The 26,485-nt window shown below is 46.3% G+C and overlaps 1 protein-coding gene across 5 annotated transcripts in view; it reads left to right on the forward strand.

Moving 5' to 3' along the window:
* The first annotated feature begins 1,222 nt into the window (after positions 1–1,222).
* The window catches only part of LOC144607304 (phospholipid-transporting ATPase ABCA1-like), a 150,753-nt gene continuing 125,490 nt past the window's right edge, over positions 1,223–26,485 (forward strand). For 2 of the 5 annotated variants that reach the window (XM_078424046.1, XM_078424050.1), the window contains exon 1: positions 1,223–1,356. The gene's annotated coding sequence lies outside the window, so the exon portion shown is untranslated. Of the gene's footprint in view, positions 1,357–17,117; positions 17,169–22,737; positions 22,844–26,485 lie in introns of those variants that run through there. The other 3 variants (XM_078424049.1, XM_078424048.1, XM_078424047.1) reach the window with 3 other exon arrangements.

The raw sequence follows: 26,485 nt of genomic DNA on the forward strand, positions 1-26,485 counted from the left end.
AGATTGAATTTGGAGCAGGAGGTGATTGAACCGCCAAAAGGACATAACTGCCCCAGCTCATCTATTGCAGAAGCATCTGTCCAAGCCAGCACTGGTAGGAGTGATCACTGCACTGTGTTTGTGGAATAAAGCCTCATTGAAACACTGAGATTATTCCTTGTTGTGTTGGCTGGCACCATCATTGCGTAAAGGGGAGAGATTCAGAAAAGCTGCATCAGCCCATAACCGAGTGTTCAGGAAGCCATCCGAGAGAGGAATAGATCGGGTCGCCGAACAGAGTCTTTTACCCAGAGTAGGGAAATCGAGAACCAGAATACATAGGTTTAAGGTAAGAGGGGGAAGATTTAATAGGAACCTGAGGGGCAACCTTTTTACACAAAGGGAAGTAGGTCTATGGAATGAGCTGCCAGAGGAGTTAGTTGAGGTAGGTGCTATCATAACGTTTAAGAAACATTTAGACAGGTACATGGATTGGACAGGTTTAGAAGGATACGAGTCAAACACAGGCAGGCGGGACTAGTGTAGATGGGGCATGTTGGTCGGTATGGGCAAGTTGGGCCAAAGGGCCTGTTTCTACGCTCTTTGACTCTATGACTCAAATCGCATTGCACTGTAATCTATAACCTTCTGGTCCAGCAACTTGCTCACTTTAGCTGGAGTAACTCAGCAGGTCAGGCAGCATCTCTGGAGAGAAGGAATGGGCGACGTTTTCGGTCGAGACCCTTCTTCAGACTGAAGTTGTTTCTCGACCCCGAAACGTCACCCATTCCTTCCTTCTCTCCAGAGATGCTGCCCCGACCTGGCCGAGTTACTCCAGCATTTTGTGTCTTTCCTTGGCAAAGACAGCATCTGCAGTTCCTTGCTTCTTCACCTCAAGGGCAGTTTGGGATGGACAATGGTCTTGCCCACACCACCAATCTTCCCCCAAAATAAATGAAACATGATGGAAAACAAAAAAAGAACCCCCCCCCCCCCACACACACACACAGTTTGCAATTTTGGACAACATTTGCTCTCTGTGTCTCAGGCGACACCCACCAAGCCCTCTTAGGGTTGATTGTCCACACTCTAGTGTTGACCAACCGGCCGTGGGGCGTTTGCTAGGCTGCGGCTACTGACGGGTGTGTGAGCCAGTGGCTGAGGATGGGAGGGAGAGAGGGGCGGGCTCTGGGTTGGATCTGGGCTGGATCCAATGCAGTCACGGGCGGCCAGTGGAGGTGAAGGCGAGGAGGAGTGAGGAGGACAGCGGCTTTAGCCAGGCAGCAGGTTGGCATGGAGGCAGCAGCAGGAGGCAGCCGCTGAGCAAGCTGCACATCCCCGCCGCTCGCAGCCTTGAGCTGAGGGTTGAGAGGGAAGGTAGGACATGCATTCATACATACATACATACATACATGAATTATGGAGAGGAGAGGAGAGGAGAGGAGAGGCCAGGCGATGTTGTTTGCCTCACAGGCTCATTAGGTTGCATTGCACCCGCAGGCACTTGCCTCCTTGCGCCGTTTTACCCTTTCAATTATTCTCACTTTGCACCTTGTATTGTCAACTTCGGACATTGCAGAAGCTGTTGTAATGTTGTAATATTGTAATATCGCAGAAGCTGTTTGTTTTCCTGTTGCTAATGTCGTCCCTTTTCATTTACAGATCCATATCAATATGCATAGTTTTAAACGTTTGTTTTTATATAACCAAAATCTGTGTTCAATTTGAAGTATTATATAAACGCGATTTAAATTTGATATCATTTGGTCATAGGTGTAGAATATATTCGTACCACAAACCATAAAATACTTTTGGCCTGTATATCTTTTAAAAGTTTCTTATGATATGTGTAGCCATGATATTTTTTTAAGCAGACTATTTTTGTGGCTCAGTTTATTGGGATGCTGCCTGATACAATTAAGACTTAAATACAAAGTTGTAATTGATGTCTGGCCTTTAAAATAAGGGTTGGGTACATAAATCTAGGTTTGAGTCAGCAGCTTTTAATTAGCATGTTTATGTTTATAAGATGAGGTACTTGTTCAGATCTACAGTGTGGACCGAGTAATGGTAGTTTGGAGAGATAGGGGGGGTGATTTATTGTGCTTCATTGAATTGGGAATAAAATCTGTTGAGGAATATGAACTGTTTATGATTACCATTCGTTGCCCACTGCTGGAAAGTGCACGTTTACAGCTGACACTTAAGATGTGGTACAGCATGGAATTATCATTAGGTTGGAAAAGGTAGACACAAAATGCTGGAGTAACTCAGCGGGTCAGGCTGCATCTCAGGAGAGAAGGAATAGGTGATGTTTTGGTTCGAGACCCTTCTTCAGACTGATGTCGGGGGGAGGCAGGACAAAGATAGGATGTAGTAGGAGACAATATTATTTTCATTTCTCTGCCTGGACTCCACATCGCAATGCCAGTTTAAAGCAAGGTATGAGATGATCGTGGTGAGGGGGTGCCAGTTTTAGTTACCCGATGAAGTTTAATGTTGAGAAATTAAACGTGTTGATGGGATGAAAGAAAAAGCAATATAACCTGGAGGACACCATTCTACACAGGCAAGGTCTCGACCCGAAACGTCACCTATTCCTTTTCTCCAGAGATGCTGTCTGACAACAATGTGTAGTCACAAAAAGCTGGAGTAACTCAGCGGGACACGCAGCATCTGTGGATAGAAGGAATGGGTGACATTTCGGTTCGAGCCCCCTTCTTCAGGCTGAGAGTTGGGGAAGCGGGAGACAGATATGGAAGGGTAAGGTGTGAAAACGAGAGATCAAAGGGGACGTGGTTCAAGAAAAATGTAAAATGGATCATTGTTAGCTGAGGGGAAGGTGACAATGAGGCATACAATCAGCAATATCTAATCAGGAGGACAGTTAGACATAGTTGAGGGGGTGGATGGTTGGGTTCAGAAAGTGGCTTTAGAAGAAGCAGATGGAAACCTGAGCTTTGTAAATAGAAGCATGAAAACCAAAGCAAGGAAGTCAAGATGCACCTCTTCTTAAAAACAGGTTCAACCACATCTGAAGCATAGTATCAAGAACTGTCTGCCACCCTCTAGGAAATGCGTGAAAGGGGTTACAAAATAAATTTACTCTAATGGGTCCAAAGATGAGAAACTTAATTTATGTGGATTGACTTGATGTTTGATTAGTACGGGTGTCAAGGGTTGTGGGGAGAAGGCAGGAGAATGAGGTTGAGAGGGGAAAATAGGTCAGCCACGGTGGGGCAGACTTGATGGGCCGAATGGCTTAATTCTGCTCCTAAGGATTATGAGTTCAGTTTAGTTTATTCTCTCGTGTACCGAGGTACAGTGAAAAGCTTTTGTTTTGTGCTAACTATCCAGCGATCATTTTTATTTCACATGAATTATTTCATGTTTCATAATTCAGTTCATGTGACCTTATGAACTTAGGAAGCTGCTGTTATTCTCCTTGGCAGGAAGTCAGGGTGAGAAAATCTGAAATTTTAAATCTTGAAGGATTCAGGGAATAGATGGGGAGAAGATGTTTACTGTGGGGTCAAGAACCAATGGATGTATAATGAAGGTCTGACAAAGAGTCCTGCCTTGAAACACCACCTATCCATGTTCTCCAAGGATGTGCTTGACCCGCTGAGTTACTCCAGAACTCTGTGTCCTTTTTCTTTTTGTAAACCAGCATCTGCAGTTCCTTGTGTTTGCAATGAAGGTGATGGGCAAAAGAACTAAAACTGATGTGAGAAATTTTGTGGGAAGAAAAAGGGTAGGATAAATTCCAGCACAAGATAGTCCAAGGGTCTCCAATGAGGTTTGATGATAGTTCAAGACTGCTCTCTAGTTGGTGTTCGGATGGTTCAATTGCCTGATAACAGCTGGGAAGAAACTGTCCCTGAATCTGGAGGTGTGTGTTTTCAAACTCCTGTATCTCTTGCCTGATGGGAGAGGGGAAAAGAGGGAGTGACTGGGGTGAGACTGGTCTTTGATTAAGCTGGTGGCCTTGCCGAGGCAGCGTGATGTGCGGATGGATTGTGGTTGTAACCACTGCCAAGATGGTTCTTCTAAACCTTCAAGACCTCCAACATTTAAACACAACAAATCTGTGACTAGGAGGTTTAAGATTACCAAGGAGTAATCCTACACTGGAATCCTACACTGGAATTTAGAAGGATGAGAGGGGATCTTATCGAAATGTATAAGATTATTAAGGGGTTGGACACCTTAGAGGCAGGAAACATGTTCCCAATGTTGGGGGAGTCCAGAACAAGGGGCCACAGTTTAAGAATAAGGGGTAGGCCATTTAGAACTGAGATGAGGAAAAACGTTTTCAGTCAGAGAGTTGTGAATCTGTGGAATTCTCTGCCTCAAAAGGCAGTGGAGGCCAATTGTCTGAATGCATTCAAGAGAGAGTTAGATAGAGCTCTTAAGGATAGCGGAGTCAGGGGGTATGGGGAGAAGGCAGGAATGGGGTACTGATTGAGAATGATCAGCCATGATCGCATTGAATGGCGCTGCTAGCTTGAAGGGCCGAATGGCCTCCACCTGCACCTATTGTCTATTGAATCTGGAGGTGTGCGTTTTCAAACTCCTGTATTTCTTGCCTGATGGGAGAGGGGAGAAGAGGGAGTGACCGGGGTGAGACTGGTCTTTGATTAAGCTGGTGGCCTTGCCGAGGCAGCGTGATGTGCGGATGGATTGTGGTTGTAACCACTGCCAAGATGGTTCTTCTAATCCTTCAAGACCTCTAACGTTTAAACAGAACAAATCTGTGACGAGGAGGTTTAAGATTACCTAGGAGTGAGTTCTCTGCACTTTGATGATTGTTCTTGGGATCCGGGGGTGATAACTTGGACACTCTATTCTGATAGGTTGTCATACCAGATGTCCACCACTTGCGTCTTTTTCTGTAAACTGGCATCTGCAGTTCCTTGTCTCCACACCGTCTCTGAATCTGGAGGTGTGTGTTTCCTCTGAAAGCTCATTCCATGTGTCCCCCAGCCTCGGTGGAAAAAGTTGCCCCTCGTATTCCCTTAAACCTTTCCCCTCTCACCTCAAACCTACGTCCTCTGGTTCTTGATGCTCCTACTCTGGGTAAAAGACTCTGCATTCACCCCATCGATTCACCTCTTGTCAATAAAATGTGGTATTTCCCCAGCAATGGGTACTTTGTTCCATTTCCTTCTTCCTCTGGAGGAACCTGTCTTCTCTTCATTTGGATTGCCGAATTATATAACTCCAGCAAGCCCACTGCAGGTGAATTAAAAAAACCCCCATCTCTGTATTTGTGAGGGTGTGACGGGCTGTTCTCAATCACAGGAATCCATGTACAGTAATAATACTTTAACTCAAGGTATATTTAGTGCATGTCCTAAACATTACACCCAAGTTACTAAATAAGATGGTGGATTTTCTAAATATGATGATGATGATAATAAGAGATTGCGACGGCTGCAATGATTCCAATTTAACTACATTAGCTGTGAGATGGCTGATATGGTGGGTGTGGCAAGGACCTCTAACTTATAATGATTTGGGTTCACACCCAAATGAGACTGCTTTGGTCAGTGCATTTTGTCTCCATCTCAAAGGTTGCCTTTTAATTACAATTTGCCTTCTCCATTCCATTCCCAATGGATTGGCAGCAGTTTACTTTAGTTTATTGTCACTGTACACCAAGGTTCCTCTCCGACAGCCTTTCCCAATTTGTTCATGAGTTCTAGGAGAAGAATTAGGCCATTCGGCCCATCAAGTCTACTCCGCCATTCAATCATGGCTGATCTTTCTTTCCCTCTCAACCTCTCAATCTCCTGCCTTCACCCCATAACCCCTGACACCCGTGCTAATCAACAGTTCAAGCTTTGTGAGAATTAGGCCTCACTTATGATTTACCAAATCTCCTGTAACAGACTTTGGCCTTGAGGTTTGCCATTTTGCTATTTAATGCCCTTATACTCAATGCCCCGACCTATGAAAGCTAGCATACCATGTACCTTATAGCACGTGCACAGGATTAAGATAAGGATGAGGTGTTATTTAGGATGGCAGCATAGGTCTGAATGGCCGTGTCAAAGCACTGAAGGTGTCAAAGTATTGAAAGTAAGCGTGCAGGTACAGCAGGCAGCGAAGAAAGCTAATGGCATGTTGGCCTTCATAGCGAGTGGATTTGAGTATAGGAGCAAGGAGGTCCTACTGCAGTTGTACAGGGCCCTGGTGAGACCACAACTGGAATATTGTGTGCAGTTTTGGTCTCCTAATTTGAGGAAGGACCAAATTTTTGAGGGAGGTTCACCAGGTTAATTCCTGGGATGGCGGGACTGACATGATGAAAGAATGGATCGACTTGGCTTACATTCACTGGAATTTAGATGGATGAGAGGGGATCTTATAGAAACATAAAATTCTAAAGGGATGTTATAACCATGATATAGGAAAGATATCACCATGTTATGGGAGAGATATTGTCAAGCTTGAAATGGTTCAGAGAAGATTTACGAGGATGTTGCCAGGGCCGGAGGGTCTGAGCTATAGGGAGAGGTTGAGTAGGCTGGGTCTCTATTCCATGGAGCGCAGGAGGAAGAGGGGTGATCTTATAGAGGTGTATAAAATCATGAGAGGAATAGATCGGGTAGATGCACAGAATCTCTTGCCCAGAGTAGGGGATTTGAGCACCAGAGGACATAGGTTCAAGGTGAAGGGGAAAAGATTTAATAGGTATCCGAGGGGTAACATTTTCACACAAAGGGTGGTGGGTGTATGGAACGAGCTGTCAGAGGAGGTAGTTGAGGCAGGGACTATCCCATCGTTTAAGAAACAGGCAGGTACATAGGTAGGACAGGTTTGGAGAGAGATGGACCAAACGCAGGCAGGTGGGACTAGTGTAGCTGGGACATTGTTGGCCGGTGTGGGCAAGTTGGGCCGAAGAGCCTGTTTCCACACTTTATCACTCAATGACTCTATGATTGGACTGGCTAGATGCAGGAAAAATGTTCCCCATGTTGTGGAACTCCAGAACCAGGGGTCACAGTTTAAAAATAAGGGGTATGCCATTTAGGACTGAGATGAGGAAAAACGTTTTCACCCAGAGAGGTGTGAATCTGTGGAATTCTCTGCCACAGAAGGCAGTGGAGGCCAATTCACTGGATGTTTTCAAGAGAGAGTTCTTGGGGCTAACGGAATCAAGGGATATGGGGAGAAAGTAGGAACAGGTACTGATTCTGGATGATCAGCCATGATCATATTGAATGGCGGTACTGGCTCGAAGGACCGAATGGCCTACCCCTGCACCTATTTTCCATTTTCTATGACCTACTCCTCTTATGAATGTGAATCTATTAATGGCCAGAAATAAGTGGTCAACTGATTGTTTATTGAATGATGCTTAGTAATAGTTTGCCTAATGGCTCAGCCGGAAAACTCAATGAATAACTGAGCTACACAAGTTTCAAGTTCAATTATTTTCTTTTTAATGCATCTGGTGCTTCCCGCACAGTCGTTGTGTGTGCTCATAGAAAGCTTTTAAAAGCAATAGACAATAGGTGCAGGAGTAGGCCATTCGGCCTTTCGAGCCAGCACCGACATTCACTGTGATCATGGCTGATCATCCACAATCAGTACCCCATTCCTGCCTTCTCCCCATATTCCTTGACTCCATTATCATTAAGAGCTCTATCTAACTCTCTCTTGAAAGCATCCAGAGAATCGGCCTCCACTGCCTTCTGAGACAGAGAATTCCACAGATTCACAACTCTCTGGATGAAAAGGTTTTTCCTCATCCCCGTTCTAAATGGCCTACCCCTTATTCTTAAACTGTGGCCCCTGGTTCTGGACTCCCCCAACATCGGGAACATGTTTCCTGCCTCTAGTGTGTCCAATCCCTTAATAATCTTGTATGTTTCAATAAGATCCCCTCTCATCCTTCTAAATTCCAGCGTATACAAGCCTAGTCGCTCCAGTCTTTCAACCTACGACAGTCCCGCCATCCTGGGAATTAACCTAGTGAACCTTCGCTGCACGCCCTCAATAGCAAGAATATCCTTCCTCAAATTTGGAGACCAAACTGCGCACAATACTCCAGGTGTAGTCTCACTAGGGCCCTCTACAGCTGCAGAAGGACCTCTTTGCTCCTCTACTCAACTCCTCGTTATGAAGACCAACATGCCATTAGCTTTCTTCACTGCCTGCTGTAGCTGCCTGCTTTCTTCCAATGACTGATGTACAAGGACACCCAGATCTCATTGTACTACCCCTTTTCCTAATTTGACACCATTCAGATAATCTGCCTTCCTGTTCTTGCTACCAAAGTGGATAACCTAACATTTATCCACATTAAATTGCATCTGCCATACATCTGCCCACTCACACAACCTGTCCAAGTCACCCTGTATCCTCATAGCATCCTCCTCGCAGTTCACACGGCCACCCAGCTTTGTGTCATCCGCAAATTTGCTAATGTTACTTTTAATCCCTTCATCTAAGTCATTAATGTATATTGTAAATATCTGCGGTCCCAGCACCGAGCCTTGCGGTACCCCACTAGTCACTGACTGCCATTCTGAAAGGGACCTGTTAATCCCTACACTTTGTTTCCTGTCTGACAACCAATTTTCTATCCATGTCAATACCCTACCCCCAATACCATGTGCTCCTCATAGCGAATATTTTTGCAAGTGTAAGTGTATAAAATCATGAGAGGAATAGATCGGGTGGACGCACAGAGTCTCTTGCCCAGAGTGGGGGAAACCGAGAACCAGAGGGCATATGTTCAAAGTGAAGGGGGAAAGATTGTATAGGAATCCCAGGGGTAACTTTTTCCACACAAAGGGTGGCGGGTATATGGAACGAGCTGCCAGAGGAGGTAGTCGAGGCTGGGACTTTCGCAACGTTTAATAAGCAATTAGACAGGACAGAATAGGAGGGTCAAATGCAGGCAGGGGGGACTAGTATAAATGGAATATGTTAGTTGGTGTGGGCAAGTTGGGCCGAAGGACCTGTTTCTATGACTCTGTGACTCTTATACGTGGACAAATGCCTTAAATACACATTGTACAATAGTTTGAGGTGCAGCCAAAGGCTATTTCTGCAAAAGCAATATTCTGCTTGAAATCTGAAGTCTCCATTCAGCTTGTCAGACCCCATCTACGATATGGAAAAGTTGATGTTTAAGGCCTTTGCAACTGCACACGTGGATCTTGAAGAAGAGCTGAAACGATGACGAGGAACTAGGAGTTCCCGAAGAATAATAATAATATAATATATTCCTTTATTCGTCCCACACCGGGGAAATCTACAGTGTTACAGCAGCAAAGTGGATAGCAAGAGAGCAAGAGATCATTCATTATAAATAAAAGATACATAAATTGTCATCAGTTTTCTGTGTGTTCTTAGCTGTTATTGTTGACTCGTCTGCTGGGAGCAGTGCTGGCTGTGCAGTCTCACAGCAGCGGGAAGGAAGGACCTCCTATATATCTCCTTCACGCACTTGGGGTGAAGGAGTCTGTCACTGAAGGAGCTACTCAGTGCAGTGACAGTGTCCTGCATGGGGTGGGAGTCGTTGTCCAGCAGCGATGTTAGCTTTGCCATCATCCTCCTCTCTCCCACCGCCTGCACTGAGTCGAGGGGGCAACCCAGGACAGAGCTGGCCTACCTGACCAGCTTGTCGAGTCTCTTCCCTTCCACCGCTGCGAAGCTGCTGCTCCAGCAGACCACTCCATAGAAGATGGCCGATGCAACCACCGTGTTGTAGAAGGTCCTTAGGAGTGCCCCCTGCACTCCAAAGGACCTGAGTCTCCTTAGCAGATAAAGTCTGCTCTGGCCCTTTCTGTATAGCGCATCGGTGTTTTCGGCATTGAAAAGAACATTGAAAGAATCCAAAGATAGACACAAAATGATGGAGTAACCCAGCGGGACAGATAGGCAGCGTCTCTGGAGAGAAGGAATGGGTGACGTTTCGGGTCGACACCCTTCTTCAGTCTGAAGTGTTTCCAGCATTTGCGTTTTTTTAAAAATATCAGGCTTTTCTGTCCTTAATATTAGTCTTTTGTTAACATGTAGCAGCCTGCTGTAGAGCAACAAGTAAAAGACAGTGGTACTGCTGTTAAAAGGTGTGTATGAGAACAGCTCGAGCACTGGCGTTTGGAGAGAGACACAAAATGCTGGAGTAACTCAGCGGGACAGGCAGCGTCTTCGGAGAGAAGGAATGGGTGACGTTTCAGGTCGAGACTTCTTCAGATTGAGAGTCGGGGGAGAGGGAGATAGAAATATGAAAGGGTAAGGTGTGAAAACACAGATCAAAGCAGACGACGATACATGGTTCATTGTCGGCTATGGGGAAAGTGACCAGGAGGCGCACAATCTGTCTCCCTCTCCCCTGACACTCAGTCTGAAGAAGGGTCTTGACCCGAAACGTTACCTATTCCTTCTATCCAGAGATGCTGCCTGACCCGTTGAGTTACTCCAGCACTTTGTGCCTGCCTTCGGTTTGAGCAAGCACCTGCAGTTCCTTCCTACACACTGAGAGAATCCAACTGATAGTCGTGATTTCACTTTGGTTGCTAAAATAACAAAAATGGCCAAACTGCAAGTCCAAAGTCTGTTAGACGAGATTAGTTAAATCAGAAATTAGGCTTAATTCTCACAGAGCTTACTTTAAAAAATAAAAAAAAAATGTGTTCGTGCAAAGGAAAACTATTTAAGGAAGAAAGGCATTCAGTCAAGAATAATATATTACAAATGCTACTTTGAGTCCCAGTTTCAATTTAATGTAGCGAGAAAGATGTATTGAATTCAGGGATATACGCAGTGCAGGATCTGGTTGAGTGGCATTGATTTTTTTAAAGAGAGAAATGTAAGAGTTGTATGTGATGGGAAAGAAGGAAACTAAGTGAATCATGATGAACAGCAGTCATTTTTTGTATGTGCATTGTGAAAATGTTCGTTTAATTTTAGTCTGAGATATTGTGATACTTTTGAACTAAGTAGCTAATATGACCCGAATATATAAAATGAAAGGGGAACCTCTGCATTTTATTCTGGTGTACTATTGTCATATGTAACGGGCTCACAAAAGATGTAGTGGAAGGAACTGCAGATTTAGATTTTTAGATTTAGGGACACAGCGCAGAAACAGGCCCTTCGGCCCACCGGGTCTGCGCCGCCCAGCGATCCCCGCACACTAACACTATCCAACACCCACTAGGGACAATTTTTACTTTTGCCCAGCCAATTAACCTACATACCAGTACGTCTTTGGAGAGTGGGAGGAAACCGAAGATCTCGGAGAAAACCCACGCAGGTCACGGGGAGAACGTACAAACTCCGTACAGACGGCGCCCGTAGTCAGGATCGAACCTGAGTCTCCGGCGCTGCATTCGCTGTAAGGCAGCAACTCTACCGCTGCGCCACCGTGACGCCCTGTTGGTTTTAAACCGAAGATAGGCACAAAATGCCGGAGTAACTCAGTGGGCCAGGCAGCTTCTCTGGAGAGAAGGAATGGGTGACGTTTCGAGTCTCGAACCATTCTACATTTCCTTATCATCGTCTGCTTTGATCAGTGTTTTCACACCTCACCTTTCCATATCTCTTTGCCTCCCTCTCCCCTGACTCTCAGTCTGAAGAAGGGTCTCGACCCGAAACATCACCCATGTGTTTCTCTCCAGAGATGCTGCCTGACCCGCTGAGTTACTCCAGCATTTTGTGTCTATCCACAAAATGTGATGTTCGGGGAAATGGAGTTGATTGGACGTGAATTATCTCAAAAGTCTCGCCAGAAGTTGTGTCTCCTCTCTGCTCTATCCAAATTGTATTTTTGCTGAATATGTTCAGCTTGTCAGACAATAGACAATAGGTGCAGTAGTATGCCATTCAGCCCTTCGAGCCAGCACTGCCATTCAATGTGATCATGGCTGATCATCCACAATCAGTACCCCGTTCCTGCCTTCTCCCCATACCCCCAGACAACATCTAACATTTTTGTTAGGCTGCTGTGGAAACCTTTTTGATTATAAATATAAGAATTCTAAAGTTGAAATTTATAACGCGATAACAACATTTAATATTCAGCAATTGCGAACACACATTACCACCTTTTTTATTTATAGATTTACAGCTAGGAAGGTGGCTGGGAGTGAATTTGTATAACATGTGTTGGTTGCATTTGGCAGTGTGAGGTCTTTGTTCAATAGTGAGAAAGTCCAAGAGAACTCTAAACCAGGCTCTGCTGCACCAGACATGGCACACACTGGTTTGTGGACAAGCACGTGTTTACAATCGCGTGATCGTGCCCATGCACTTTAAATGGGCTCCCTCTGTTAGAATGGCAGCTCTTGCATATTGACTCAGTGAGCTATTCTGTACTAACTGGAGGATTGTGCTTGGGTACGGTGATAGTTTAGTTTAGAAATACAGCGCAGAATCAGGCCCTTCAGCCCACCGAGTCCGCACCGACCTGCTATCCCCGCACATTAACACTGCCCCACACTGGGTATGAATTTACATTTCATACCAAGCCAATTAACCTACAAACCTGCATGTCTTTGGAGTGTGGGAGGAAACCGAAGGTCTCTGAGAAAACCCACGCAGGTCACGGGGAGAAAGTACAAACTCCGTACAGACAAGCACCCATAGTCGGGATCGAACCCGGGTCTCTGGCGGTGCAAGGCAGTAGGTCTACCGCTGCCAATAGTCTTGCTGAGCTGTATGGGTGACCCGAGACGTCACCCATTCCTTCGCTCCCGAGATGCTGCCTGACCTGCTGAGTTACTCCAGCGTTTTGTGTCTACACTCGCTGGCAAGAGATGTGGCTGACAGTTCATGTAATGATGTGGGTGAGGAAGCCATTTCACGGAGCTGCCAGATTGTTCCCTCCAACGTCTCCCCTGTGTGAGTGGCGCTGTATCACGGAGCCAACACCTCGGGCAAATAAGGTTAAAAAATAAACAATAGATTTGATAAAGTTAGCAGTGAGTGTTGCAAGTTTTTGCACCATTTGCTCTGAACCCAGGCTGGCCTCGGTGACACGTGCCTGACAATCTTTGGGCTGCCAAATGGCACTTTTTAACCCCCCCCCCATTGGATCTGTGCCAGGCTGGGAGCCAAATCTCAGCACCTCCCTGTTACATTAGCAAGCAAGCTTTTTATTTTTATCCTTGCCTGCAAATGATGGAGAGCGACTCTATGGCAAAACCCCAAGTGATTTCAGCTGTAGACCTTTTTCTGGAGAGACCTGACATAAGATAATCAAGGTCAGTCAGGAGAAGGGTCTCGACACGAAACGTCGTCCATTCCTTCTCTCCAGAGATGCTGCCTGACCCGGCGAGTTACTCCAGCATTTTTTAGATTTTTTTAGATTTAGAGATACAGCGCGGAAACAGGCCCTTCGGCCCACCGGGTCCGCGCCGCCCAGCGATCCCCGCACATTAACACTATCCTACACACACTAGCGACAATTTTTTTTACATTTGCCCAGCCAATTAACCTACAAACCTGTACGTCTTTGGAGTGTCTACCTTTTGTGTCTACCTTTGATTTAAACCAGCATCTGGAGGGTTTTTTCCCCCCTACATATTCGAGAATCTGCCTTTGTTATAGGGAGGCTGTTATTTACCTCCTTCATTTAGCGATGAAAGACAAGGGAATATTTAGAAATACGGCTGAAGAGGCTCAATAATAATAATATATAATAATATTCATTTATTGTCATTGCAACGAGTACAACGAAATTAAAAAACAGCCAATCCTGACGGTGCGTACAAACATATATGCAATAAATGCAAAAACAAATAAATACATAAATACAATTAAATTAAGTACAAGATTTTTTAACGGTGTTGCCTAGTGCACAGGTAGTGTTCAGTTCTCGTATGGCCCTGGGGTAAAAACTGTTCTTAAGTCTGTTTGTTCGGGATTTGATTGACCTGAAACGTCGACCAGAGGGCAGATGAACAAACAGACGGTGGCCGGGGTGGGATGGATCTTTTATTATTTTGCCTGCTCTACTGAGGCAGCGCAGGCTGAACAGGTGCTCCAGGGAGGGCAGTGAGCAGCCGATGATTTTCTGGGCCGTCGTGATGACCCTCTGAAGGGCCTTCCTGTCCTTTTCTGAGCAGCTGGCATACCATGTGGTTATACAGTATGCCAGCACACTCTCGATGGAGCAGCGATAGAAGGACAACATGAGCTTCTCCTGCAGGTTGGTTTTCCTGAGGATCCTCAGGAAGTGGAGTCTCTGCTGTGCCTTCTTTACTGTGGTGATGGTGTTGGTAGACCAGGTGAGATCCTCTGCGATGTGCGTACCCAGGAACCTGAAAGCTGGTACCCTTTCCACGCAGACCCCATTGATGTAGAGTGGGTCGTAATCTCCACTGGTTTTTCTAAAGTCAATTATAAGTTCCTTTGTTTTGGAGGAGTTCAGGACCAGATTGTTCACTGAACACCATGCTGCCAGCCTTTGGATTTCATCCCTATAGGCTGTCTCATCTCCTTCTGAGATAAGTCCAACCACAGTCGTGTCATCCGCGAACTTGATGATGGTGTTGGTGGGATGGGTGGGGGCGCAGTCGTGAGTGTAGAGGGAGTAAAGGATGGGGCTCAACACACAGCCCTGTGGTGAGCCGGTGCTCAGTGTAATGGTGGAGGAGAGGTGAGGGCCTATTTTGACTGTCTGGGGGCGGTTGGTCAGGAAGTCCTTGATCCATTTGCAGATGGTTAGGGAAAATCCAAGGTCGGAAAGTTTGGTGACCAGTCTGCTCGGGATGACCGTGTTAAAGGCAGAGCTGAAGTCGAGAAAGAGCATCCTCACATAGCTCCCCTGGTGTTCAAGGTGGGTCAGTGCAGTGTGAAGAGCAGTGTCGATGGCATCCCCTGTAGACCTATTTGCTCTGTAGGCAAACTGGTATGGGTCGAAGGTGGGTGGGAGGCTGGCTTTGATGTGCTGCAGGACCAGTCTCTCGAAGCACTTTGTGATGACCGGTGTGAGTGCTACCGGACGGTAGTCGTTAAGACCGCTGATGACAGGCTTTTTCGGCAGTGGGATGATTATGGCGGACTTCAGGCAGGGAGGGATGGTGGATTTTAAAAGGGACAGGTTGAAGATTTTTGTGAAGACCTCAGATAATTGGTCTGCACATTCCCTCAGCACTCTGCCCGTCACACCATCGGGGCCTGCAGCTTTCCTGGGATTCACTGCTCTGAGCACTCGCTTAACGTCATACTCCTGCACAGTGAAGGTGTTGCTCTCAGGTGCTGGAGAGGGTGTAATGTCTGCCACTGTAGCTTTCACCTCGAAACGAGCAAAGAAACAGTTAAGTTCCTCAGCCAACGAGGCGTCGCCTTCGGCAGTCGTGCGGTTGCTGGTCTTGTAATTGGTGATGTGCTGGATGCCTTGCCATACCCGCCGTGGGTCATTGTTGGAAAAGTGGTCCTCAATCTTCCTCTTGTAGGACGCTTTGGCATCCTTGATGCCTCTCTTCAGGTTGGTTCTAGCAGCACTGTATAGAGCTCTGTCACTAGACCTGAAGGCGGTGTTACGGTCCTTGAGGAGAGACCTGACATCCTTTGTCATCCAGGGTTTTTGATTGGGGTACAACCGGATGCGTTTGTCGACGGTGACATTGTCAACGCAGTTTTTGATGTAGCAAAGTACAGTTGATGTGTACTCCTCCAAGTCCTGATCCTCAAAAATATCCCAGTTGGTCCTTTCGAAGCAATCCTGCAGCTGCGAGGAAGCTCCTTCAGGCCATGTCTTCACAGTCTTTATGGTGACTGGAGCTTTCCTCCTGAGTGGGGTGTATGCTGGGGTTAGGAATATGGACAGGTGATCTGACTGCCGTAGTCAATCCCACTTATCTACTTATTCACAAAATGCTGGAGTAACTCAGCAGGTCAGGCAGCATCTCGGGAGAGAAGGAATGGGTGACGTTTCGGGTCGAGACCCTTCTCCCCCACTTATCTACTGTTCCCCTGTACTATTTTCCTCGCATTCTTTTCACCGCCACCTACAGGTTCAATAACTGGTCACTTATTTTCCATTGCATCATGTACTAAGCCATCACAGTGTCAGTCCAGTAGTGCCTCTGGCTAATTCCAGGTGCAAACCAGTCTTTCAAAATTGAAGATTGACGCAAAAAGCTGGAGTAACTCAGCGGGGCAGGCAGCATCTGTGGAGAGAAGGAACGGGTGACGTTTCAGGTCGAGACCCTTCTTCAGACTGGTTCTGACCTGAAACGCCGCCCTATCCTTGTTCTACAGGAACCCACTGAGTAACTCATAAATTCATAAGTCATAGGAGCAGAATTAGGCTATTTGGCCCATCTTGTCTACTCTGCCATTCAATCATGGCTGATCTATCTTTCCTTCTAAACCCCATTCTACTGCCTTCATCCCATAACCTTTGAAGCCCTTAGCTACTACAGCATTTGGTGTCTTTTCTTTTTCAATCTTTGTGCTATTTCTGAGTGATCTGTGCATCACATTAAGTAACTGCCCATGCATGCAATGTTCCTTTAGAAGCATTGTGTTTGCTGGGGAGACTGTGTTTTTAATAATTCCACGCTGGATTACGATCTCATCCCCTCAGTCTGATTGTTAAACTTGCCTACATGTCCCAGCTACACTAGTCCGACCTGCCCACGTTTGGTCCATATCCCTCCAAACCTGTCCTATACATGTACTTGTCTAACTGTTTCTTAAATGTTGGGATAATCCCAGCCTCGACTACCTCCTCTGGCAGCTTGTTCCACACATCCACCACCCTTTGTGTGAAAAAGTTACCCCTTAGATTCCTATTAAAGCTTTTCCCCTTCACCTTAAAGCTACGTCCTCTGGCCCTCGATTCCTCTACTCTGGGCAAGAGACTCTGTAAATCTATCCGATCTATTCCTCTCAGTATTTAATATACTTCCATATGATCACCCCCTCATCCTCCTGCGCTCTGAGGAATAGAGTCCCAGCCTACTCGACCAATCCCCATAGGTCAGACCTTGGCAAACATCCTCGTAAATCTTCTCTGTACCATTTCCAGCTTGACAACAGCTTAAGGAAGCGGGGTCTGTGCATAATTCATGAATTAGATATATGCTAAAATCAACTGTTTCCTGTGTATGACATTGTTGCAAAGACTTCTTCAGCTGAGAGGCCAAACTAAATCACCGCCTGCTTTTTCGTTGCTCGTGTGAATGTCAAAGGCACCAAGGCATTTGTGAAAGTCAGTAAGGGAAACTAATCCAATTGAATCAAAATTTAACAGATCATTTGTTTGCTTTCTGCATGTTGGGTGGTTGCAGTTCTTTTTCTTTAGCTGACAGGATGTGGTCAGAGCTGACAAACAACATTTCCTCCCGATTGCGTCTCTCGAAGCACTGTTTTTTGAGCGATTCTTCTGCTGAGGCCGTAGAGTGTTGTGAGAATTAACAACACTCCGCTATTGGGAAGATGAGTAACTGCCCCTTGACATCAATGCAGCATTGTGCCAAGAGTAGCATTGAGACGGGCCTGTGACGCTTGAGTCAGTCCGTGGGAATTGAGGGCAATCTCAGCACTGATGATAGGTGCAAAATGCTGGGGTAAATCGGTGGGTCAGGCAACATCGCTGGAGATAAAGGATGGGTGATGATCCGGGTCGGGAACCTTCTTTATCCACTGAGCCGCTGAGTTACTCCAGCACTTTGTGACTGTGTGTCGGAAGGAACTGCAGATGCTGGTTTAAACCGAAGATAGACACAAAATGCTGGAGTAACTCAGCGGGACAGGCAGCATCTGTGGAGAAAAGGAGTGGGTGACGTTTCGGGTCGAGACACTTTTTCAGGAGGGTGTCTATCTTGTATAAACCAGCATCTGCTGCTCCTTGTGTCTACTCCAATCTCTGCTCTGGCTGGGAAGTTACCTGATGAAAGATATTTTTTGTCATTAGTGGCCAGTCATCGCAGGTCGAGGGGATTGCTGCAGGAGTTTCATGGGTCACTCCACCGTCCGTCCATGTTCAGCTGCTTCATCAGTGATCTTCCCCTCATTACGTCAGCCACACACACACACGCAATAATTTCTCACGTTCTTGCATCATGTCTTGCTTTTATTTTCAGCTTTCTTGTAGAAATGTTACGTGCGATTTACGTAAAAGTTGTTTTTGTGTGCTTGTCCGAGTCTATAAGCCAGTGATGCTACGACAAGCAAGACCTCATTGTACCTGTATCTCATCATACTCGTAGATATAAGGTCATAAGGAATAGGAGTAGAATTAGGCCATTCGGCCCATCGAGTCAAACTCCGCCATTCAGTCATGGCTGATCTATCTCTCCCTCCTATCCACATTCTCCTGCCTTCCCCCCATAACCTCCAACACCCGTACCAAACAAGATATGACAATAAACTAGACGTGATATGTGTAGGAAATAACTAGATGCTGCTTTACGCTAAAGATAGACACAAAAATCTGGCACCACATCATCGATTAACAAGATTGACACGAAGTGCTGGAGTAACTCAGCGGGACAGGCAGCATCTCGGGACACAAGGAATGGATGACGTTTCAGGTCGAGACCCTTCTTCAGACTTTGATACGTTCATGGATGATGACACAGTGTTTAATTCCATTCGGAGCTCTTTGGAAGAAAACAGAGTACATGTGCACACGGAAAAACACGTAAACATACACGGTTGAATTGATAATTGTCAAATAACATTTCATTTCATAAGAGTTATCAACTCCAAGAAAGAATCTAACCTTCTCATTCAAGGCATTGCCACCACCAAATTCCCTCCTTTTCACCATCCTGGAAGGAAAAGCCATTCATCAAGTAATAATAGAATGAAACCAGCAACATAAATGTGAAACATCTTGAGATTGTTTTGAGAAGATGCTATATTAGTAGAGACAGGTGTTTTCCATCCTATCTGCTTGCCAAGGCTCAGAGATTAATATCATGGAGGCATTCTTGGCAATGGGATTGGCAACACAAGATGTCTACCTCCACTCTGTCTCCCTCTATTAATGATCCATTAGTCTTGAACCCCCAGTGTTGACTACATTGTCTTATTTTCCCCATTTGTCTTGTTGTTGCCCTTTAAGTAACGTAGTAATGGGCTGAATGTATCCTGATGCTTATTAGTTTAGAGATACAGCGTGGAAACAGGCCCTTTCGGCCCACCGGGTCCACGCCAACCAGCGATCCCCGTACATTAACACACTACCCTATACCCACTAGGAACAATTTTTACATTTACCAAGCCAATTAACCTGCATACCTGTACGTCTTTGGAGTGTGGGAGGAAACCGAAGATCTCGGAGAAAACCCACCAGGTCACGGGGAGAACGTACAAACTCCGTACAGACGGCGCCCGTAGTTGGGATCGAACCCTGGTCTCCGGCGCTGCATTCGCTGTAAGGCAGCAACTCTACCGCTGCGCCACTGTGCCGCCCCTTATGAAGGGTGTATAGGAAGGCATCCCCCCTCTTTCCATCCCTCCCCCACCCAAGTCGTACCAGCTTCAAAGTCGTCTTGTTGAGTTTCATTGTCTGTGCTCGTTTTCACCGAGGCCACGGCAAACAATGTCCCGTTTCCTTTATCATCGTTACTTTTTTTTGCATATCTTTCATTCATTTGTTCTATATCTCTCTACATCACTGCCTATAATCTCTCATTTTCCTTTACCCTGACTCTCAGTCTGGAGAAGGGTCTCCACCCGAAACATCACCCATTCCTTCTCTCCAGAGTTGCTGCCTATCCCGCTGAGTTACTCCAGCTTTTTGTGTCTTATCTTCCGAGAGGATTCTTTCACTGGTTTTGAAATACCCGTGGCGATTAGATGATGTAACTCGACACGGGTGACATCAGCAATGAAAGATTTGAAAGGCATTGGATGGCAAAAGCTTTAACTAGGGAGCGGATTTGCTTTCATGAAGAGAGATAATGGCATATAATTCACCAGGCACCTTGTAGCAACAGAAGGCCACCAATACTTTTGTTTTCTATGTTTAAACGTGTTGAAATTTGTAGAGGTCATACAGTATTTACTTAAAGGCAAGCTGTAATGTGGGGAACATGTGACAGCCTTGATTCTCTGGTAGTGTAAGGTAGCAACTCTACCGCTGATAACACGCACTTGGCGTGGCAGTTGCTGCCTTACAGTGCCAGTGTTAACCATCCTACCAACAACTAGAGAGCAGTCCTGAACGACTATCTACCTCATTGGAGACCCTTGGTCCATCTCTATCTTTGATCGGACTTTACTGGCTTTATCTTGCACTAAACCTTGTTCACGTTATCCCCTTTATCCTGTATATGTACACTGTAAATGGCTCGATTGTAACCATGTATTGTCTTTCTGTTGACTGGTTAGCGCGCGACAAAAGCTTTTCACTGTACCTCGGTACACGTGACAATAAACAAAACTCAAACCGTGGCCTCCAATTATTGTGCCCCTGCCAACAAGCCAGCTGTGATTAGTGAATTCAGCCTAAGCCAAGAGGATATGTAAATAGTGTGCAGTGTCCAAATGTTTGGGGAAACTTGCTGCCATTTGTAATAGATATGTGCACATTTTTATAAGGGATAAATGTGCGCGCGTGCGTGTACACACACACGTACACACACGTACACACACGTACACACACGTACATACACACACACACACACACACACACACACACACACACACACACACACACACACACACACACACACACACACACACACACACACACACTGTTTATTTCAATACTGCGAGTTTGAAAGTTAGACCGATTGAAAAGCAATAAGCACATCTAGGTCATCTTGCACCTCTACGAAATAGCCCTGGCATTTACAGTGTGATTTCTGCTTTCATTGTCAGATGGTCTCATTTCCTCCTGCAATGTTATATTTGAAACATGAAAGGGCAACTTGGATCACTGAGTCTTGGGCGCGGCCATTGTTAGTCATTAGGTCTCAAGACCATAGGTGATCGGAGCAGAATTAGGCCATTCGGCCCTTCAAGTCTACTCCACCATTCAACCATGGATGATCTGTTTCTTCCCCCTAACCCCATTCTCCTGCCTTCTCCCCACAACCCCTGACACCAAGAATCTACCAATCTCAGTCTTAAAAATAGCCATTGATATTCCCCTGGACTAGTCTTTGCATTGTACCCTTGCTGAGCTGGAATCCCATGAAGGTAGCTGTGTGGGAAGGAACTGCAGATGTTGGTTTAAAGATGGACACAAAAAGCTGGAGTAACTCAGTGGGTCAGACAGCATCTCTGGATAAAAGGAATAGGCCATGAAGGTATGAACCCATGGAGGTCTACCCAAAATGTTGGAGTAACTCAGCGGCTCAGGCAACACGCATTTAGGGGAGGGCACCTGTAAATGTGTTGGAATTGGAGGAGGACACGTAAATGTGTTGGATTTAGGGGGAGGGCAACTGTAAATGTGTCGGATTTAGGGGAGGGCACCTGTAAATTTGTTGGATTTAGGGGAGGGCACTTGTAAATATGTTGGATTTAGGCGAGGGCAACTGTAAATGTGTTGGATTTAGGGGGAAGGGCATCTGTAAATGTAAGAAAATAACTGCAGATGCTGGAACAAATCGAAGGTATTTATTCACAAAATGCTGGAGTAACTCAGCAGGTCAGGCAGCACCTCAGGAGAGAAGGAATGGGCGACGTTTCGGGTCGAGACCCTTCTTCAGACCCTTCTGCAGTTCTCGACCCGAAATGTCGCCCGTTCCTTCTCTCCTGAGGTGCCGCCTGACCCGCTGAGTTACTCCAGCATTCTGTGAATAAATACCTTCGCACCTGTAAATGTGTTGGATTAAAGCTCCACGCTTTAATGGAGGCTAGAAATGGTTCTGTTGCCGAATATTTATTATTTAGTTCCGCTTATTGTTGTCAAGTGTGCTGTGTTTGCGTGCTATCCAGTCAAAGAAAAGAACATACATGATTTCAATGGGTATAGTGTACTGCATTTAGAGCACAATGAAGTCCCATGCAGTCTGATTAAATATAGTTCAAAGGTCTCCAGTGAGGTAGATGGGGGCTGTGTGGCCTGCGCCTTCTAACTACCATAAATATCTTGCATCTTTATAATGTTTCTACGGCACTTTATTTGTCGGGGTGGAAATCATCTTTGTGTACAGTTCAGTATAAGTATCACTTGTACAGTTCAGTACAAGTATCACTATACAGAAGCACTTAGATCTTGGATAAGCATCTCAGATGCACTACAAATGTACAGCGGTCGGTCGGACACTGAGACAGTCTACAGAGTTGCCAGTTTTGGTGCCATTTTCAAGTCCCAGTTGTTGTAAGTGCAGGGATTCTGACCTGACCATGAAGGCCCGTGTCTTGGCAGCGTTGCAGGGTCGGCCTGGCCAAGCGTAGCCGTGGTGTCTCCCGCCGCCGTAGGCCGTGGCCAGTCCACGCGCTCGGCCTCCTGGAGCGGCGTCCGGCCCAGCCGAGCCCCAGGCTGTTGCAGGGCCTCCAGCGGCCTTCTCTAGCGTCGAGGAGCCGCTCTCCCTCCAGGCTGCTTACCTCGCCCTCCGCCTGACTCCGTCCACTACGGGCGGGCTCCTGGTTAGCAGTCCGCGGCAGGTGAGCTGAACCCCGCGAGCATTAGCTTCCCCTGTCTCCTGATTTGAAGCCATTGTCTCCCCCACTACTTGGGCTCAATGGCAGGACCTTGTCTTCTCTTTTCTCTTTCTAAGTGTCCCCTCTCTCAATACCACAGTTCTTTAGGGCGGCACGGTGGCGCAGCGGTAGAGTTGCTGCCTTACAGCGAATGCAGCGCCGGAGACCCGGGTTCAATCCCGACTACAGGTGCCGTCTGTGCGGAGTTTGAACGTTCTCCCCGTGACCTGTGTGGGTTTTCTCCGAGATCATCGGTTTCCTCCCACACTCCAAAGACGTCCAGGTATGTAGGTTAATTGGCTTTGTAAATGTAAAAAATTGTCCCTCGTGGGTGTCGGGCAGTGTTAACATGCGGGGATCGCTGGTCGGCGCGGACCCGGTGGGCCTAAAGGGCCTGTTTCCGTGCTGTATCTCTGAACTAACTTTCTGGAAGTGAACAAGGATTTTGTATTGGTGAAGAATGTTTTTGCCAGTGCTCCCTAATTTACCAGGGAATTGGGCACATCTTTGCAAAGTATGATTGTAATTGGATGACAGTCAGGTATTTTGCACTGGTAGTTTGACAGCTGAGTGATGTCTTCCAGTAATATAATTTTGATGACTTTATAAGATGTGCAGGCCAGCATTGGATGTGGTAATAAACTGAACGGAAAGTGCCCATTATGCTTGTATAAAATATGCTCATTGGTGCTGTTCCAGTTGCAGTTGCCAAGTATCCAGTTGGTGTTCTTATTTTGGTCAATTGTTTCATTTCGATCTTGAGGTGAGGCTCTTCATCTTTAGAATTTAATTTATTTTCGTGATACGGCGTGGAAACAGGCCCTTCGGCCCACCGAGTCCCATGCTGACCAGCGATCACCCACACACTATATTCTACCCTCCGTGCCAGGGACAATTTAACAGAAGCCAAATAACCTATAAACCTGCACGTCATCGGAGTGTGGGTGGAAACCGGAGCTCCCGGAGAAAACCCACGCAGTCACGGGGAGAAAATGCAAATTCCGTGCAGACAGTACCCAGAGTCAGGAATGAACTCGCGTCTCTGGCGCTGAGAGACAGCAACTCTACCACCATGCACCAGAGCGGCACGGTGGCGCAGCGGTAGTGATGCCGCGTTGCAGTGCTTGCAGCGCCGTAGACCCAGGTTCGATCCCGACTACGGGCGCTGTCTGTGCGGAGTTTGTACGTTCTCCCGTGACCTGCGTGGGTTCTCCCTGAGATCTTCGGTTTCCTCCCACACGCCAAAGACGTACAGGTTTGTAGGTTGATTGGCTTGGGGTATGTGTAATTTGTCCCTGGTGTGTGTAGGATAGTGTTGGTGTGCGGGGATCGCTGGTCGGTGCGGACTCGTTGGGCCGAAGGGCCTGTTTCCACGCTGTATCTCTAAACACACCCCTATAAATATCTCCTATATACCTTCCCAATTTTTTTTCCCCTGAATAATCTTTCTGCGGTGTGATTCCTAACTGGCTTTCTCCACTATCCACTTGAGATCTCGCACATCCTTGTATTTAGAAAAGCATTTTACTGGAGTCACTTTGAAAATGCCACTTAAAGAGATGGTTTTTCCTCCTTTGCTGATGGTGCAGCTTAAGAACTTGAAGATTTAATGTTACATTAAGCAGTCTGTACACTGAGTGAGGGGGGGAATAGAGATTTCTGATCATGTTCGCGATCGCACAACTTGGAGCTCAGTTGTGATGTCTCCTAACACCCTAACACCCTCCCAGCTCAGCTGTAAAATCATTCACTGAGTTTTTAAAAGTTTTTTTGGAGATGCAGTGCAGAAACAGGCCCTTCGATCCACGCCGACCAGCGATCCCCTTTGTTTCCTTTCGAAGGTTCATTTAACCGTCGCCAATTTCTTTACACACTGGAGACTTGGGCTGCTCCGGTCTTTTCTCTTTCACTTGACTGGGATCATTTTTTGCTCTATCCTTCCTTATCGCACGGTGACCCAGCACTTCCCAATGGTTTCCTTTCCTCAGGATGTGGACAATATTGGCAGGGTGTTGCAATCAAAGATACTAGAGGAGCAAGATAGACCACTCGACCCTAAAGGCCGTAGTATGTCACGGCGCCATTTTAGTCGGCAGAAACTTGCAGAAACATTTTAAAAGAAAAATAACAAAAATCTGTGAATTGATAGATGAGATATATTCTACATTTTAATGGTATCGTCACACATACTGTTCCCCCAAAACACTGATTACACTGCGAGAGGCATAGCGAACGGCGGGTTTTGCTTACTAAAATGGCGGCCGTTCCACGCCTTTGCGTGCTACACTTCAGTATAGGCGATTTCAACGGAGCGGTTCATCTTGCTCCTCTAGTATCTTTGGTGGCAATTCCAGCTTACTATCAAGTTACCTTCAAAAAGGTGTTGGGCCTTGTGAAGACACTCGGGTTTAAAGGGTAACGTTATAAACCACATCAGTACAATCTGTTGTCATGGTGTGTTTACATTTTTTTTTTTAAGCTTGGTGGATGTCTGGTTATTCTCCTTAAAAATGTTACTTGCGGCTGGCACGCACGGTGGCGCGGCGGTAGAGTTGCTGCCGTACAGCACCAGATACCCAGGTTTGAGCCTGACCACAGGTGCTGTCTGTACGGAGTTTGTACGTTCTCCCTGTGACCGCGTGGGTTTTCTCCGGGTGCTCCTGTTTCTTCCACATTCTAAAGACGTGCAGGTTTGTAGGTTAATTTGGTTTGGGTAAAAATTGTAAATTGTCCCTGGCACCGGGATCGCAGGTCAGCGCGGACTCGATGGGCCCAAGGGCCTGTTTCCGCGCTATATCGCCACAGTCTAAAGCGTGGGTTTTTGGACCATCTAATATTATACATAACTGGTGTTCTATATATAGTTGATCTAAATTCCTTCAGTATATTACTCCCACTATCAATTCTGCTTATCATATGATCCAACTTCTTGTGACGATGAATAAATATAAAGGGAGAGATTTGAGCTCCCACTTAATTCTTCGGCCTAATTAAACTGCAGAGGTAATGTTTATTTTCACGTGTTTGCTAAACTAAGTCACCTCAGTGGGAAGGGAGTTAGCAAAGGGTGTAGATTTTTCCAAAAATAAACTTTATTCAGAATTTGAAAAAAAACCCCCATAAAAATACAAGAACAATGCAAAAACTCTTCAGACAATCCCAATGCCTTTGCATTCATTAGTGTAATATTCCGTATTCAGTAGTGTTCATGACTGTGATCACAAACCCGGCACCCTTGCCGCTGGGCTCCATTTTGTTTGAGAGAGATACCCTCGAGACTCTGACCTCCCGATCTCCACCACAGTCTCGGGTCCTTCCAAAGTTGGCCGGAACATCTCAGCTAGAGAAGAAAGGAAGGGGGGACAAATTAACTTGTGTTTCTATCCAAGTCTCCATTCAGTGAGGGAATGGCCAGGCAGAGTCATGTTTAGTTTAGAGACACAGCGCGGAAACAGGCCCTTTCGGCCCACCGGCGCCGACCTGCCGATCCCCGCACACTAACACTATCTTATACTCGCTGGGGACAATTTTTACATTTGCCCAGCCAATTAACCCACAAACCCGTACGTCTTTGTAGTGTGTGAGGAAACCGAAGATCTCGGAGAAAACCCAAGCAGGTCACGGGGAGAACGTACAAACTCCGTACACACAGCGCCCGTAGTCAAGATCGAACCCGGGTCTCCGGCCTGCATTCTACCGCTGCGCCACCATTGATCGCTCATACCCTTAATGTAAGCTAAATTTGTCTCTTAGAGAATATCCTACACAGTGGTGCAACGGTAAAGTTGCTGCCTCACAACGCCAGAGACCCGGCTTTGATCCTGACTACGGGTGCTGTCTGTACGGAGTTTGTACGTTCACCCTGTGACCACGTGGTTTCCTCTGGGTGCTCTGGTTTCCTCTCGCACTCCAAACGTGTAATTTT

The sequence above is a fragment of the Rhinoraja longicauda genome, chromosome 28 (genome assembly GCF_053455715.1).
Source record: "Rhinoraja longicauda isolate Sanriku21f chromosome 28, sRhiLon1.1, whole genome shotgun sequence".
NCBI classification, from domain to species: domain Eukaryota; kingdom Metazoa; phylum Chordata; class Chondrichthyes; order Rajiformes; family Arhynchobatidae; genus Rhinoraja; species Rhinoraja longicauda.